Consider the following 16,211-nt stretch of genomic DNA (forward strand, 5'->3'; position numbering starts at 1 on the left):
AATTGTGAAAAGTCATATCCTTTCATAAAAAGCTTTGTGTAATCGATTACAAGGATTTGGTAATCGATTACCAGTGACAAGTTTTAAACAAAAATCAAAAGATGTAACTCTTCCAATGATTTTTAGGTTTTTTAAAGGTTATAACTCTTCCAATGGTTTTCTTGACCAGACTTGAAGAGTCTATAAAAGCAAGACCTTGATTTGCATTTCAATAATCTTCGACAACCTTTACAAATAACTTTTCTACATATTCTTTTACAACCTTTGAATCTCTTTGAACTTCTTCTTCTTCTTCCTCCTTTGCAAAAAGCTTTCTAAAGTTTTCTGGTTTCCAAACCTTGAAAACAAAAGTGTGCTATTCATCTTTTTCTTTCTCTTCTCCCTTTGCCAAAAAAAATTCGCCAAGGACTAACCGCCTGAATTTTTTTTGTGTCTATCTTCTCCCTTTTCCAAAAGAACGAAGGACTTACTGCCTGAATTCTTTTGTGTCTCCCTTCTCCCTTGTCAAAGAATTCAAAACGACACAGTCTGAGAATTCTTTTGATTCTTCCTTTTCCCTTATGCAAAAGATTTCAAAGGACTAATCGCCTGAGATATTTTTTGTATCCCCTTCACAAAGTTTTGAAGGACTAACGCCTGAGAACTTTGTCTTAACACATTGGAGGGTACATCCTTTGTGGTACAAGTAGAGGGTACATCTACTTGGGTTGTTGTGACTGAGAACAAGAGAGGATACATCTCTTGTGGATCAGTTCAAGTGGAGGGTACATCCACTTGGTTGTTCAAAGAGAACAAGGGAGGGTACATCCCTTGTGGATCTTTGCTTGTAAAGGATTTTACAAGGTTGAAAAGAAATCTCAAGGACCGCAGGTCGCTTCAGGATTGGATGTAGGCACGGGTTGTTGCTGAACCAGTATAAAACTCTTGTGTTTGTCTTCTTCTTCCCTACACTCTTTAATTTCCGCTGTGCACTTTAATTAGCGCTTTTACTTTTGGTTAAGTTAATATTTTTGTTCTTTACTTTCTTAACATTTTAGTAAAAGCCTAAGAAGGGTAGATTTTTAATTAGTAAAGGTTCGTTAATAATTAATTTAACCCCCCCCTTCTTAATTATTTCGAGGCCACGTGATCCAACATTTTGTGCTATCTTTTCATGATTTTAGGGTTTTTCTCACAAAATTTCAGCTCATTTTGATATCGTTTGAGTATAGCTGTAGTTTTACCCCCTTGTTAGGTGCTTGTTGAGAAACACATTATTTGCTGCATATAGTGCATGATTAGGGGCAATCCAGGTGATTTACAACCCTTTGATCCTGAAATAGATAGAACCTTTCATAGATTAGTTAGGCATAGTGTGCATCCTGGTCATTCTGTGCATCTTGAGCATTCTGTTGAGGGTGATTCTGAATATTTTGATTTTGAGCATTCCACTACTAATTTTCATACTGAGAACATGGCTCAACCTCCACCTCGTGAGAGGACTCTTAGGGAGATGGCTGCACCTGATTTCACTTATGAAAGCTTGTGCATTCAATATCCTGATGAGGGTGTTCCATATGTTCTCAAGACTGGACTAATACATTTGCTGCCCAAGTTTCATGGTCTTGCAGGTGAAGACCCTCATAAGCATCTTAAGGAGTTCCATATTGTTTGTTCCACCATGAAGCCCCCTGATGTCCAAGAAGATCATATCTTTCTAAAGGCTTTTCCTCATTCTCTGGAGGGAGTGGCAAAAGATTGGCTATACTACCTTGCTCCCAGGTCTATTTTCAGCTGGGATGACCTTAAGAGGGTGTTCTTGGAGAAATTATTCCCTGCATCTAGGACCACTGCCATCAGAAAAGACATTTCTGGCATCAGACAACTTAGTGGAGAAAGCCTGTATGAGTACTAGGAAAGATTCAAGAAATTGTGAGCAAGCTGTCCTCACCACCAGATTTCTTAGCAACTCCTTCTACAATATTTCTATGAGGGGCTTAGAAACATGGAGAGGAGTATGATTGATGTTGCCAATGGTGGAGCCCTTGGTGATATGACTCCTACTGAGGCTAGGAATTTGATTGAGAAGAAGGCTTCCAACTCCCAACAATTCAGTGCAAGAAATGATGCTATTGTTCTTAGAGGAGTCCATGAGGTGGCCACGGATTCATCTTCATCTACTGAAAATAAAAAGCTTGAGGGAAAACTTGATGCCTTGGTCAACCTAGTAACTCAGCTTGCCATGAATCAAAAGTCTGCATCTGCACTTGTTGCAAGAGTCTGTGGTCTATGTTCTTCTGCAGATCACCATACAGATCTTTGTCCGTCTTTGCAGCAATCTAGAGTCAATGAGCAACCTGAAGCTTATGTTGCAAATATCTATAATAGACCTCCTCAACAGAAAAACCAACAACAGTAGAATAATTATGATCTTTCAAGCAACAGATACAATCCAGGTTGGAGAAATCATCCAAATTTGAGATGGGCAAGTCCTCCACAACAACAACAGCCCGTCCCTCCTTTCCAGAATGATGCTGGTCCAAGCAAGCCATATGTTCCTCCTCCACTACAGCAGCAGTTACAAAAAAGACAACAAGCAACTGAGGCTCCTCCTCAACCTTCCTTAGAAGAGTTAGTGAGGCAAATGACCATCCAGAATATGCAATTTCAGCAAGAGCCAAGAGCCTCCATTCAGAGTCTGACAAATCAGATGGGGCAGATGGCTACTCAGTTGAACCAAGCTCAGTCCCAAAATTCTGACAAATTGCCTTCACAGACTGTGCAGAATCTGAAAAATGTGAGTGTCATCACCTTGAGGTCTGGCAACCAAATTCAAGTGACTCCACCAGTAGCACCTGTCAAGCTTCATTCTAAACCTGAAAAAGAAGATGAGATAGTTGCACTAAACAGGAAGCTTCCTGATCAGGGAGCTAACAAAAATTTTCATGCAGGTGGACCTTCTTTTGGTAGCTCTGACTTGCAGCAACCTCCTATCCCTCTTCCATTTCCACATAGAGCAATTCTCAACAAAAAAATGGAAGAAGCGGAAAAGGAGATATTGGAGACCTTCAGGAAAGTAGAGGTGGACATACCTCTGCTAGATGCCATCAAGCAGATTCCAAGATATGCCAAGTTTCTAAAGGAGTTGTGCACCCACAAAAGGAAGCTCAAAGGCAATGAAAGGACTAGTATGGGCATAAATGTGTCAGCATTGATAGCTAAATTTATTCCTCACATTCCTGAGAAATGTAAGGACCCAGGTACTTTCTGTATACCTTGCATTATTGGGAACAATAAATTTGAGAATGCCATGCTAGATCTAGGAGCATTAGTTAGTGTCATGCCTTTGTCCATTTTCAATTCTTTATCTCTTGGACCCTTGCAATCTACAGATGTGGTGATTCATTTGGCAAATAGAAGTGTTTCTTACCCCGCAAGTTTTATAGAGGATGTGCTGGTTCGGGTTGGTGAACTTATTTTTCCTATTGATTTTTATGTTCTTAATATGGAAGAGGGATTTTCCCATGGTTCAGTTCCAATTATTTTAGGCAGGCCATTTATGAAAACAGCCCGAACCAAGATAGATGTTTATGCTGGCACATTGTCTATGGAATTTGGTGATATTGTTGTTCATTTTAACATTCTTGATGCCATGAAACATCCATCTGAGGATCATTCTGTTTTTTTATGCTGAGATTATTGATCAGATTTTTTATGATTATGTGTTTGATTTTGATTCTGTTCTTCATGGTAGGAAACATCCATTTTTATCTTATCTGCATACTTGTCATTCCTTATGCATTGAATCTGAATCTGAGTTTGAATTTGATCTTCTATCTGATTTTTATGCTGATAATGAATCTGAATTTGAATTTGGTTCTGATTTTATGGGTGTTGTACCTCTTGATGTTGATTTTTTAGAGTCAGAATGCACTAACCATGTTGTAGGAAGTACATATACTTCTGACTTGCTTTATGAGGTACAAGCTAAGGAAGCTTCTTCTTCTCCTACCCTGGTTCCTCCCACTGTTCAGCCACCACCCACACCAAAGTTGAAGCCCTTACCAGCAACCCTCAAATATGCTTACTTGGAGGACAAGGAAAAATTCCTGGTGATCATCTCTGCCTCCCTTAATGTTGAGCAAGAGGAGAAGTTGTTGCTAGTGCTCAAGAAGCAGAAGAAGGCCATTGGATGGACTTTAGCAAACATTCCTCATATTAGCCCATCTACCTGCATGCATAGGATACTTTTAGAGGATGGAGCTAAGCCAGTGAGGCAGCCACAGCGGCGACTCAACCCCGTCATTCTAGATGTGGTGAAAAAGGAAGTGACCAAGCTCTTACAAGCTGGAATCATCTACCCCATTTCTGATAGCTAGTGGGTAAGTCCAATCCAAGTGGTTCCTAAGAAGACAGGTCTCACAGTGATTAAGAATGAAAAGGATGAGCTTATCCCCACAAGAGTGCAGAATAGCTGGCGAGTCTGCATTGATTATAGAAGGCTGAACCAAGTAACCAGAAAAGATCATTTTCCCCTGCCTTTCATTGATCAAATGCTTGAGCGCTTGGCAGGTAAGTCTCATTACTATTTTCTTGATGGTTTTTCTAGTTATTTACAAACTCATATTGCTCCTGAGGATCAAGAAAATACCATATTCACCTGTCCCTTTGGCACATTTGCCTATAGAAGGATGCCCTTTGGCCTATGCAACGACCCTAGTACCTTCCAGCAGTGTATGCTTAGCATTTTTAGTGATTTTTTAGAAACTTCCATAGAGGTGTTTATGGATGATTTTACTATTTATGGATCTTCTTTTGATGCATGTTTGGATAGTCTGGATAAAGTTCTTAATAGATGCATTGAAACTAACCTTGTGCTGAATTTTGAAAAATGTCACTTCATGGTAGAACAAGGTATAGTTTTAGGGCATATCATTTCAAATAGGGGCATAGAGGTAGACCCTGCAAAAATAGATGTTATTTCACAATTACCTTACCCCTCTTGCGTGCGAGAGGTTTGTTCTTTTCTTGGTCATGCAGGGTTTTATAGGCGCTTTATCAAGGATTTTAGCAAAGTGGCCCTTCGACTATCCAATCTGCTGTAAAAGGAGGCGGAGTTTGATTTTGATGACCGGTGCAAAGAGGCTTTTGATTGCCTCAAGCATGTGGTGACTACCACCCCTATCATTCAGGCACCTGATTGGACAGCCTCATTTGAGCTAATGTGCGATGCATCCAATTATGCATTAGGGGTTGTCCTTGCTCAAAAGATTGATAAGCTGCCTCGGGTGATCTACTACGCTTCCAGAACTTTGGATACTACTCAAGCAAATTACACTGCCACAGAGAATGAGCTATTAGCGATAGTTTTTGCTCTTGAAAAATTTCATTCATATTTGCTTGGTACTCGTGTTATTGTTTATACTGACCATGAAGCTCTAAAGTACCTGTTGAAGAAGGATGAATCAAAGCCTAGATTGATAAGGTGGATGCTTTGGCTTCAAGAGTTTGATTTGGATATCCGTGATCGAGGTGGTGCAAAGAACCTCGTGGCTGACCACCTGAGTAGGATTAAGCGTGCGTCTGAGGACTCACCCATTCAGGATGATTTTCCAGATGACCATTTGTACATTCTGTATAGTATTTTTGATTCCTTCCCCACTCCCAGGTTTGCTAATATTGTGAATTATTTGGTTGCTTCTGTTTTTCCTCCCTTAGCATCTAAAGCTTAAAATGATGAAATTAAGAGTGATGCTAAGCATTATATTTGGGATGACCCCTATTTGTGGAAGTTGTGTAGTGACCAGGTTATTAGGAGATGCATTCCAGACCATAAGATTTACTCGATCCTGTAATTTTGTCATTCTTCCGCACCAGGTGGCCATCTTGGCATATAGAGGATAGCTCGTAAGGTGTTTGACTGTGGTTTCTATTGGCATACCATCTTCAAGGATGCATGGAGAATCTGTAGCACTTATGAGCCTTGTCAGAGAGCAGGCGGCTTACCTTCATGGAGACAGCAATGCCTCAACAACCCATGTTATTCTGTGAGGTGTTTGATGTTTGGGGTATAGATTTTATGGGGTCTTTCCCTGTCTATTTTGGTTTTGTTTATATTCTCCTTGCTATTGATTATGTTTCAAAATGGGTGGAAGCCAAAGCCACTAGAACTAACAATGCTAAGGTTGTTGTGGATTTTATTAGATCTAATTTGTTTTGCAGGTTTGGAGTCCCTAGAGCCATCGTTAGTGATCAAGGCACCCATTTTTGTAACAGATCCATGTATGCCTTGCTCAAAAAGTATGGGGTCGTGCACAAAATTTCCACACCATACCACCCCCAAACTAATGGGCAGGCTGAGATTTCAAACAAGGAGATAAAAAGGATCTTGGAGAAGATTGTGCAGCCGAACAGAAAGGATTGGAGCACTAGGCTAGATGATGCTCTTTGGGCGCATACGACTGCCTACAAAGCACCCATAGGAATGTCTCCTTATCGGGTTGTCTTTGGCAAGACATGTCATCTTCCTGTAGAGATAGAGCACAAAGCCTACTGGGCTGTAAAGACCTGCAACTTCTCTATGGATCAGGCTGGAGAGGAAAGGAAGTTGCAACTAAGTGAGCTAGATGAGATCCGTTTAGAAGCATATGAGAATTCCAAATTCTACAAGGATAAGACCAAGAAGTTCCATGATAGTTTGATAGCTAAGAAGGACTTCGTGGTTGGACAGAAAGTTTTATTGTATAACTCTAGGCTCGGACTCATGAGTGGTAAGTTGAGGTCAAAGTGGATTGGTCCTTTTGTGGTGACTAATGTTTTTCCTTATGGTACAGTTGAGATCAAAAGTGAATCCACAGATAAGAGCTTCAAGGTCAATGGACACCGGTTGAAATCATTCCTCACAAATCCTTGCTTAGTGGATGTAGTGGTGGAGGAGACCTCCTTACTTCATCCTACTTCTCTTCTGCCACGACTTAGGAAGTTTTCTTTTTCTGTCTCCTTTAATTTTATTGCACTTGTTCAAATTTATTGATTGTTTTAATAGTTCTTGATCTTATGATTGTGCTACATTGAGGACAATGTGTTGTTTAAGTGTGGGGGAAGGGAGATTGTTCTTTAATTTTGTTAGGTATTCTTTGTTGGGTATTCTAGTTTAATTTTATTAGGTTTTTCTAGGTTAATTTTGTTATTTTGGTTTTATGTTTTGTGTACAACATTGCATGTTTCTCTTTGAATTTTGGGTTATGTACAGGTAATGGGTAATTGTTTTTGAAATAGGAGTTTCTTGACATTTTGTGAATTGAAACCCTTGTTTTTCTCTACATGTCAAGTTAGTTTTGAAAGTTTGAATTGAAAGTGATAGATTTACCCTTGGTGAGAATTTGAGTCATCATCATCTATTTTATTCGGTGTGTTTTGCCCCATTGATTGCTTGCACAATAGCCTTGGCTTGACTCTTGTTGATACTTCTTGCTTCACATGCATGTTGGGAGATGATTTAGGCATTTTGTTCTTATACGCCTCTAGCCAAATGAGCCTACCTTGAATTAATTCCTTTGATAGCCCCTTTGAGCCTATGTTTCCCTTTCTTTGTTTTGAAGCTCATTACAAGCCTTAAGTGAAAAATCATGATTTCACCCTACCCTTAAGGAATTTTGGAGCTTTGGAATTGTTTTAGGAATAAGTGTGGGGGAGGGGGGGGGGGGGGGGTATGTTTCATTGGATGATATGTTTTTGTTGGCCATGCTTGATGATGTATTTTGGCCATGCTTGATGTATATACATATATTGCCTAATTGTTGCTTTATTTTTCAATGCTTTCAATTGCTACTGTTCAAGTCCAAAAAATAATACAAAAAAACAAAAAAAATTAAAAAAAAACAGAAAAAAAGAATGAAGTTGAATAAATGAGGTCTTGGTTTGAAGACTTGGTTGATTTTGTTTTGGGTTTACTTTTTAAAGCTTAATTTTTAATTTTGGTTTTGGGGTTTACTACTTTTTCTTACTTCCTACTTATTCCCCCATTGCTCCTCTATTCCTTTGGGTTTTAGCTACTATCTCATACTTTCCTCTACCTTGTCCTTGGCCTCATTAGCACCTTAAAAGACCTTTTGATCCTCATGTGCATGTGTTTGTGATGTGGTTGCCAATTTCAGAGTCTTGCCAAGTCTATGTGGTGTTTGTTTTCATGGGTGCTCTGAGAGTAAACAATAGCCTAGACACTTGAGAGATAAAGTGCATATCTTGTGAGGCTTTATCACTTTTCATTCTTGAGTTGATTGACTATCTTGCCATGTTTGAGATGCTTGGATGATTTTCATGACTGCCTTGATTCTTTAACTCTTTATGTGTTGGATATTACCCATTCTTTTCATTCCTTGAGACTCATTGAGAAATATGTAATTGTTTTTGTGTCTGTTTGTTTCTCTTTAATGTCTCTGGAATTGTTCCTTGCTTTGCTTTTTGATTTTGCCCAGGAGTGCAAAAGGTTAAGTGTGGGGGGATTTGATGTGTCATTATTTTCTCCTATTTCTTAACCCTTTTTGTCATCATTTTAATTACTGATTAGCCTTAATTGTCAAATTAATTATGCAGTTTTATCATTTGGGCCTAATGGACTAATTTTGTTTTTTAATTTAATTTCAGGAGAATTATAAGCAATTGGGCTTGAATCCGGAATTGGGATTGGACTTGAAGAGAGCAAACAATTTTATTTTATCAAATCTTATCTTATCCAGATTTTATCTCATCTAGATATTATTTCATCCAATCTTATCTTATCTTATCTAGATTTTATTTCATCTAGATTTTATTTTATCAAATATTATCTTATCTTGTCCATATTTTATTTTATTTATGGGCTTGGACTTAAAATAGATTTGTAAGCTTTGGGGCTGAGAACCTATATAACAGCACCAAGGTTTTAGTTTTAGTTTTTTTTTCGTTTGGAGAGGAGGCTAATTTTAGGTTTTGCAATTCCAGTTTTTACTGTTCATGCGCAATATTCACGTAGCAATAAAATTCTTTTTCTGCTTCAATCTACAATTTTGTTTTCTAGTGATTAATGGAAGGCTAAGTCTCCAGCGTTGTTTTCTCTTGAGGATCAAGCACAGCTTTCTTTGAGGTTTTGTTATTACTATTGTATTCTGATCAGTTTTTCCTCTTCACCAATTACTCTGTATTTGTTGCTATTAATACATGCATGCTTAGTGCTTGATTAATTGTCTCTGTGCTTAATTTATGTTCATGCTTAATGATCAGTTTCGTTCATGATTAATTGGTGTATGTGTTGCTTAATCACATAATGACAACCTTATGTTAATTTTCGCTTAGTAATTTAATTTAAGGTTGGATTAAGTGGTTGAACTGCTTAAGGATAAATTCTCGTAACCTAGGATAAGAGACTTGCTTGTGAATCAAGGGGAAACAACATGTTTTAATTTTGTTATTTTCTAATTTTAATTTTCTTGTTGTTTAATTTACAAAAACAAACAACCCCCCCCCCCAATTCGTTACTGTTTTATTACTATCTGTTATGAAAGTTTGGTTGACCATTGCTTGTTGGGAGACGACCTAGGATCACTTCCTAGATACTGCATTTTTAATGTTTATTTGATTCGGGTACGACCTCGATGAGTGGGTAACAACGCGAGGATAAATGGTGATTATTATTCTTCCCTTTTTTGGTATATGTATGCTAATTTCATATAGGCTTTCTAGTTGTGTTTTGATCATGAATGGCTAGTCACCCTAGTCTAGAGCTTATGATGTAACTTCCAATTGTACTCCTTTCTATGTTCTTAATGAAATTCTTCAGTGTTTTATGTTAATAAATTTTCTTCCTTATTTTTATTGTTTATGTGGGAACTGATGCTTAATCGAATGTACTATGATGATCATCTATGTATGTTTGGTAAACCTAGGTAGAGAATGTTTTACACCAAATTGTATGATCAAATTGTTTGTGTAATCTTTGATAGATTAATTAATCCTTAATTGATCATCCCTGGATATGATTATATACTTTGAAATAAATTAATATATATATGATCATTGGAGTATTGATTAAAGACAAAGAGTATCATTAGACCTTGATCATAGGCTTTGGTTGACCTTGGGAATTGATAATTAAATGTGGGAGGAATTTCATGAGAACTAGGATTGGGGAAAATTGGTACTAGTGAATCATAATCCTTGGTTGTTTAATATCACTTAAATCTCTATTTTGTGATAGCTAATTTGTTTTCTCTAAAATCAAAACCCAAAAAAAATACTTCAATCTTCTTTTAATTATCTCGGTTGTTTAGTTTAATAATTTTACTATTTTGGGAATTCAATTGGTCTCTAGTGTTCGATATTCAGACTTAGGTCCATGATACTACTGCATAGGGTACACTTGCTTTGTGTGAGTACTATTTTTATGCATCATTTAGGTTTACGTTAGGTATGCTCGCCTTGTGTCTATAGAGATGTAGATCCAAACTCAAGATCAATAGGTTGATCTTAAGTGCCCATCGTATGATCAACCACAGATTGTGGTTCATCCTTCTTGACCTTTTTTCTTAATATGCTTCTGAGCATATTCTGGGAAATTATCAGCGATTCCCATCTTTGTAAAGGTCATACCTTTAAGTTGTGTTTCTCTAGCAGATAATGTCATTCTAGACACATCAACTTCAACATCTCGCATGATATGAGTGAAGAGCATACCAAAAGGAACATGATTCTTCTTCACTTTGGGGTTGAATCTATCTTTGAAAGCCTATATCTAGTAATAGAGGATGACTTCAAGTAGATTCGCCTTCTCACCCATCATCACCTTATACATGCAAAACCTTTCTCTATCACTGACATAGTCTCTAGACCCTAGTATGGGCATAACCATGTTGAATAGAAACTATGAATTAGTCTGCACATATAGGTTAGGTTTGCAGTCCTTAGGAAGTTGATCATCTTCTTCCTATCATTTGTTTTTTGTTGTAGTTTGCTATATAGAATTAAATCAATAGTTTCCTTAAAGATATTATTCTCTCGGCAATGATTACTGGTGAGATCACTACTTCTAATCTTCTAACGGTGCCTCTGATACTGACTCTTTCCTAACTAGCAATTCCCTAGAATAAAGCATAGGGACCTTATTGCCAATCACTAACTTTCATAGAAAGTTTGTCCACCTAACGCGATCAAAGATACCTTTGACAAGAAAGCCCTCTTTTTCTAAACTTTGGAAGTTCACCCATCGTTCAAGGATGAAGGAATCTTTTGGCAGCACGTTCTTCGCATCCTTTTCGTTGTTGATTCCTGGAAACACAACTGCTTCATTCTTCCTTGGTGCTATACAAAAATAAAAAAAATTTGAGAAAAAATATGAGACTTTTGAAATTTGATTTCTCATATGCAAGCAGAAAGGCACAAAGAGTTCAAAAAGTTCAAAGTTTCAAAAAAAATCTCTTAAATGCTCACCTTTGCCTTTTATATGTTTTGACATAAAAAGAGAGAGAAATGATCGGTAACGGTTCAAATCCCATTAAAGTTTTCAAAAATTGTTTTCTATCATGACGGAAAGGTCAACACACGTTTTTTTTAAGAGAAGACAAAATGTTTTCATCTTTGTGAACACATTTCCTCTTCTGTTTGTATGCTTGAGCGCACATTAGTCCAAACATTTTAATGAAGATATGTATAAGATGATATGATCATCTGAGAATTATAGACATGCATCATTAATCTTATAGACCAACTATATTTAAATGTTCCTTTATATAGACGAAGTGATCTTCAAACAAAGGCTTAGGGAGGATGTGAGTCCATTGGTGATCTATGTCTACAAACTTTATGTCAAAAACACCTTTTTGCACATAATCACGAAAGAAATGATATCTTATCTCAATATGCTTAGCCTTTGAATGTTGTATGGATTTTTTGGATAAATTGATAGCACTAGTGCTGCCACAATATACTATAATATTGTTCTCAAAACTAGAGTAATCTTCTAACTAATAGTTTACCTATAGAAGTTGTGAGCAACAATTTGCATCATACATATATTCAACTTCTGTCGTAGACAAAGCAATGGAGTTCTACTTTTTACTTGCCCAAGATATCAGACAAGGTCCAATATAGTGACATCCACCACTTGTGCTTTTTTGTTCAACTCTTTCTCCTACATAGTCTACATCACAATATCCTACTAACATGAAATCTTGATTTTCTTGTAGAGAAAACTTTGGTTAGTAGTGCCTACTAGATAATGTAAGATCCTCTTAATAGCTTTGAGATGTGACTCTCAATGATTAAACTGAATTCTAACACATAGACATACAATATGCATGATGTTAGGTCTGCTAGTAGTCAGATATAGAAGTGAGTCAATCATATATCCGTTGATCGTCTGATCTACTGGTTTACCCAATTCATCTTTACTTAAGGGATTGAAAGCATGCATAGGTGTTTTATTGGTTTAGCACCTTTCATCTTGAAATTTTTCCAAAGTTCTTTAGTGTATTTTTGTTTATGTGTGTGTGTGTGTGCACGTATATATATATATATATATATATATATACCTTTGTTGTCCTGCTTGATTTGAAGCCCTAAAAAGAACTTAAGTTCTCCCATCATGTTCATTTCAAATTCACTCTTTATTAGATTAGAGAAATCCCTGCACATAGATTCATTAGTAGCTCCAAAAGTTATATCATCTACATATATTTGAAATATAATGAAATCCTTGCCAACTTCTCTTATGAAAAGAGTTGTATATACTTTGACTCTCATAAAACCATTTTCTAAAATAAAAAGAACTCAGTCTGTCATACCAAGCATGAGGTGACTGCTTCAGACCATACAAAGCCTTTTTAAGTTTAAAAACAGGGTCTGGAAGAGTATGATTGATAAAGAATGTTCAATCGTTCCAAAAAAACAAGTAAAACTAGGAATCTGTAGTACAAAATTAACCTAGGTCGAACTCAGAAATATGATTCAATTTGATTCCTACATTCATTCACTTATAAACAGCAAGGGAGGAATTTCATCAAACAAATTGTAGGCGATTGTAAAAGAACACGAAAATACAAAAACAGAGTGAAGAAACAAAACAAAACACAAATCAAGTTTGATAACATTAATCCAATTCATCAAACCAATGCAAATCAAATTATCACAGTTACTATGAATGATGTTCAATGTGAAAGTTCAATCAAATCAATCTCTAAATTGTTTGAGATTGCAAATTAGGTTACAAAATCATCCAAATAATCCGTGACTAAATTTTGAAATTAGGAAATGAATCCATAACCTAATCCTTTTTCAATCCTAAACATAATCGTAATCATGAAAATCAAAAATAGGATTGAAGAGAAAGATGAACATTCACAAATATTAGAAATACTAAACCAGAACTCAAATTTAGCATTGCTTGGAGTGGATCCTTGGATAGATTAATTATTTAGCCCTCCATGATCATCACCAATAGAAAAGCCAAAAAATTATGTACAATAAAATGGTGGAACAGAAGTGAAAAGAGGAAGAAGAATGAAAAACAGTTGAGAGAGAAAGAAAGAAAAGAGAAAACTTGCACAGCAAGTAACTAATTCTATTTTTTTACAAAATAAAGTAACTAACTAACACTAATATATAGAGTGATTACTCAGAAGTAATGGATGGGCCTTGCTTAGGCCGATCTAATCTACCTAATTAAACTAATTACACAAAACAAAGCCTAAACTCTCAGCCCAATTATTCAAGTGTAGAGGCTCTGACTTCTAAGCTCAATTTGACTCTGTAAATGGCAGAATTGGCCAAAGCTTATTTGTAAAAAAATTGAAGATCTTTTTCTCAGCCTTCTAAGGACTACTCACGCGTTCCATTTGGAATTTTGTAGCATACTAGAGGCCTTTATATTTTTTGCACTAAATGGAAATGATGATAGTTCTGAAGAACATCATAGGGTATATCTTCTTCATCATTTGATGAAGTACTATAAGAGATATCAGATTCATAACAAGTTTTTACCTCAAATTTTTCATCTGTATCTACCATAAAACATATGTTGGCTTGTTCATCGTCTGAATTACTGCTCTTCTTACTATCTGAGTGGTCTCAGATGATCATCAGACTTTTCTTTTTCTTATCCCCACAATATCTTTTCTTTTTTAGCTAGGGATAATCAACCATCATATGTCCAGGTTTTTGGCATTCAAAGAAGATGATCTCATTGTTTTACTCCTTGTATTTCTTTTTGAATCTTGTGCCCTTTCTTTTGGAGGAGTGCTGAAAATTTCTTTTCTTTTTCATTATCTGTTTGAAATTTTTAAACATGAGAACCACTTCTTCATTTATGGAATCTACAAAACTATTATTTGAACCATCAGACTCAACCATCTGCACTTTAAGAGCTTTAGAAAATCTCTTATCTTTTGGAGCTAGTCTCTCTAAACTTGAGGGTAGTGAAATCTTTCTTTGGAAGATGATCTCAATTGACTTTATATACTCTTAGGATGCCCAACAACTTATTTCATGCTAGAGTTTTCAGGTTTCTAGCTTCTTGGATGGCTGTAGCTTTTGGTTCCCACACCTTGGGAAATCTATCAAGGATCTTTAGATTTATCTGAGCTTTGGTGAAGGTGTGTCCTAGAGCTTCAAGACCACTTAAAAGCACTTGAAGTCTTCCAAACATATCATCCACATATTCTTCTTCTTTCATGGAGAAGCAACTTTTCTCAGTTGAACATCTTTTATTTAGTTCATAGTTGATGCTTAACGAGTCCCAGATCTCTTTGGTTGTCTTCATTTTACAAGTCTTGTTATACTCATTCCTGGATAGAGCACATGTCAGAGTATAATAAGGTTTTTTATTTAGCACCATTATGGCAAGATCTGTGTTTGCCCATTTAGCTTATGGTCTAGGAATAGGTATGTCTCCATTTGTGATGATCGATTAGCCAGAGTCTATATTAAGTGGACTTGATGTACATCTCCATTTTGTCCTTCCAATATGGATAGTCCTCTCCTGTGAAGTCTAGTGGTCTCGTGAAGGATGCTCCCTCAATAATGAACTAACTATTGTTGTTGTTATTTGCCATCAGAATCTTTTTATCTAGACACTATCAGGTGCTCAACCCTTAGAGGTTAAGCTCTAATACCAAAATGTAAAGGCAAATATCACAAGAAGGGGGGTTGAATTGTGATTTTAGATTTTTAAAGTCTTTTTCGTGAAAAACAAAGTTACCATCTAAAGAGAAACTTTGTAAAACAAATAATAGATTTTCACAAAAACACTTTTAGATGATGATTTTTTTTTTCAAAGTAAACATAGTTTTCAAAACAAAATCCAATTCAAAACTTAGGTCAATTTAAAGCAGAAGAGAAATGAAAGCATATAAGACATGGAAATTTCATCTCCATCACTAAGACTACGTCTAGTTCTTGGTTAACCACCAAGTTCCACTAACTTCAACAAGTTACAAGTATTAATCATTGTCACTTCTGGTTCTTACAACTCAAGCTTTATACCAAACAAGTTACAACCAATATTCTTTGTCTTACCGAGCCACTGTTGGCTCTACACAAATCAAAAGATTTGTTGTTTGTTTGCACAATGACCAACTATTAATTGTCTTACAAATAGATATACAAACTCAACACTTAGTCTTTTCTCTCAAGGTGTTCAAGGTGTTTTGAGAGCTTTTTCAAACAATGAAACAATTTACATAAAGCTTTTCATAAAAAGAATTTGAATGAAAGCACGTAGGTTCGTATCCATGTCTTCAAAGCTTCTAGTATATATATAGGTCTTCTTCAACAAGTGTCCATTGTCTCTAAACGAATAAGTTTCTTCACTTGAGCTCAGATTTGAAGATTGTGGTTGTTGGAGCATTTAATCCTTGCATTAGATGCACGTACTCCTTCATGCTAGAAAATCACTCTTGTGAGCTTTCATGTTGATCACTTCAGTAGAAAACCACTTGGTTTTCAGTTAAAGAAGGTCTGTCACCAGCAATGCACGTCTTTTGATGGTGTTTGTCAACTTCTAGATATTTAACTTCATTTATTCTTCATAGGATTTGAAAAATCCTAGGAGAATATCTTTGCAAAATGAATCTCAAACATAAAACATTAAATGAATTCTTAAATGTCATCATTTTAATGATATATCAGATCATAGCATGTCTCTACTATCGTCTGATAATACAGATGCAAATGTACCAGACACAACAACAAACACAACTTTAAAC

General features: G+C 36.2%; 1 non-coding gene across 1 annotated transcript; it reads right to left on the minus strand.

Moving 5' to 3' along the window:
• Window positions 1-1,831: 1,831 nt before the first annotated feature.
• LOC113000250 (small nucleolar RNA R71) lies at window positions 1,832-1,938 on the minus strand. Its single transcript, XR_003265541.1, has one exon. It is a non-coding gene; the product is annotated as a small nucleolar RNA R71 (small nucleolar RNA).
• Between the last annotated feature and the right edge of the window lie 14,273 nt (window positions 1,939-16,211).

Source organism: Glycine max, chromosome 18, assembly GCF_000004515.6.
Source record: "Glycine max cultivar Williams 82 chromosome 18, Glycine_max_v4.0, whole genome shotgun sequence".
Classification (NCBI taxonomy): Eukaryota; Viridiplantae; Streptophyta; class Magnoliopsida; order Fabales; family Fabaceae; genus Glycine; species Glycine max.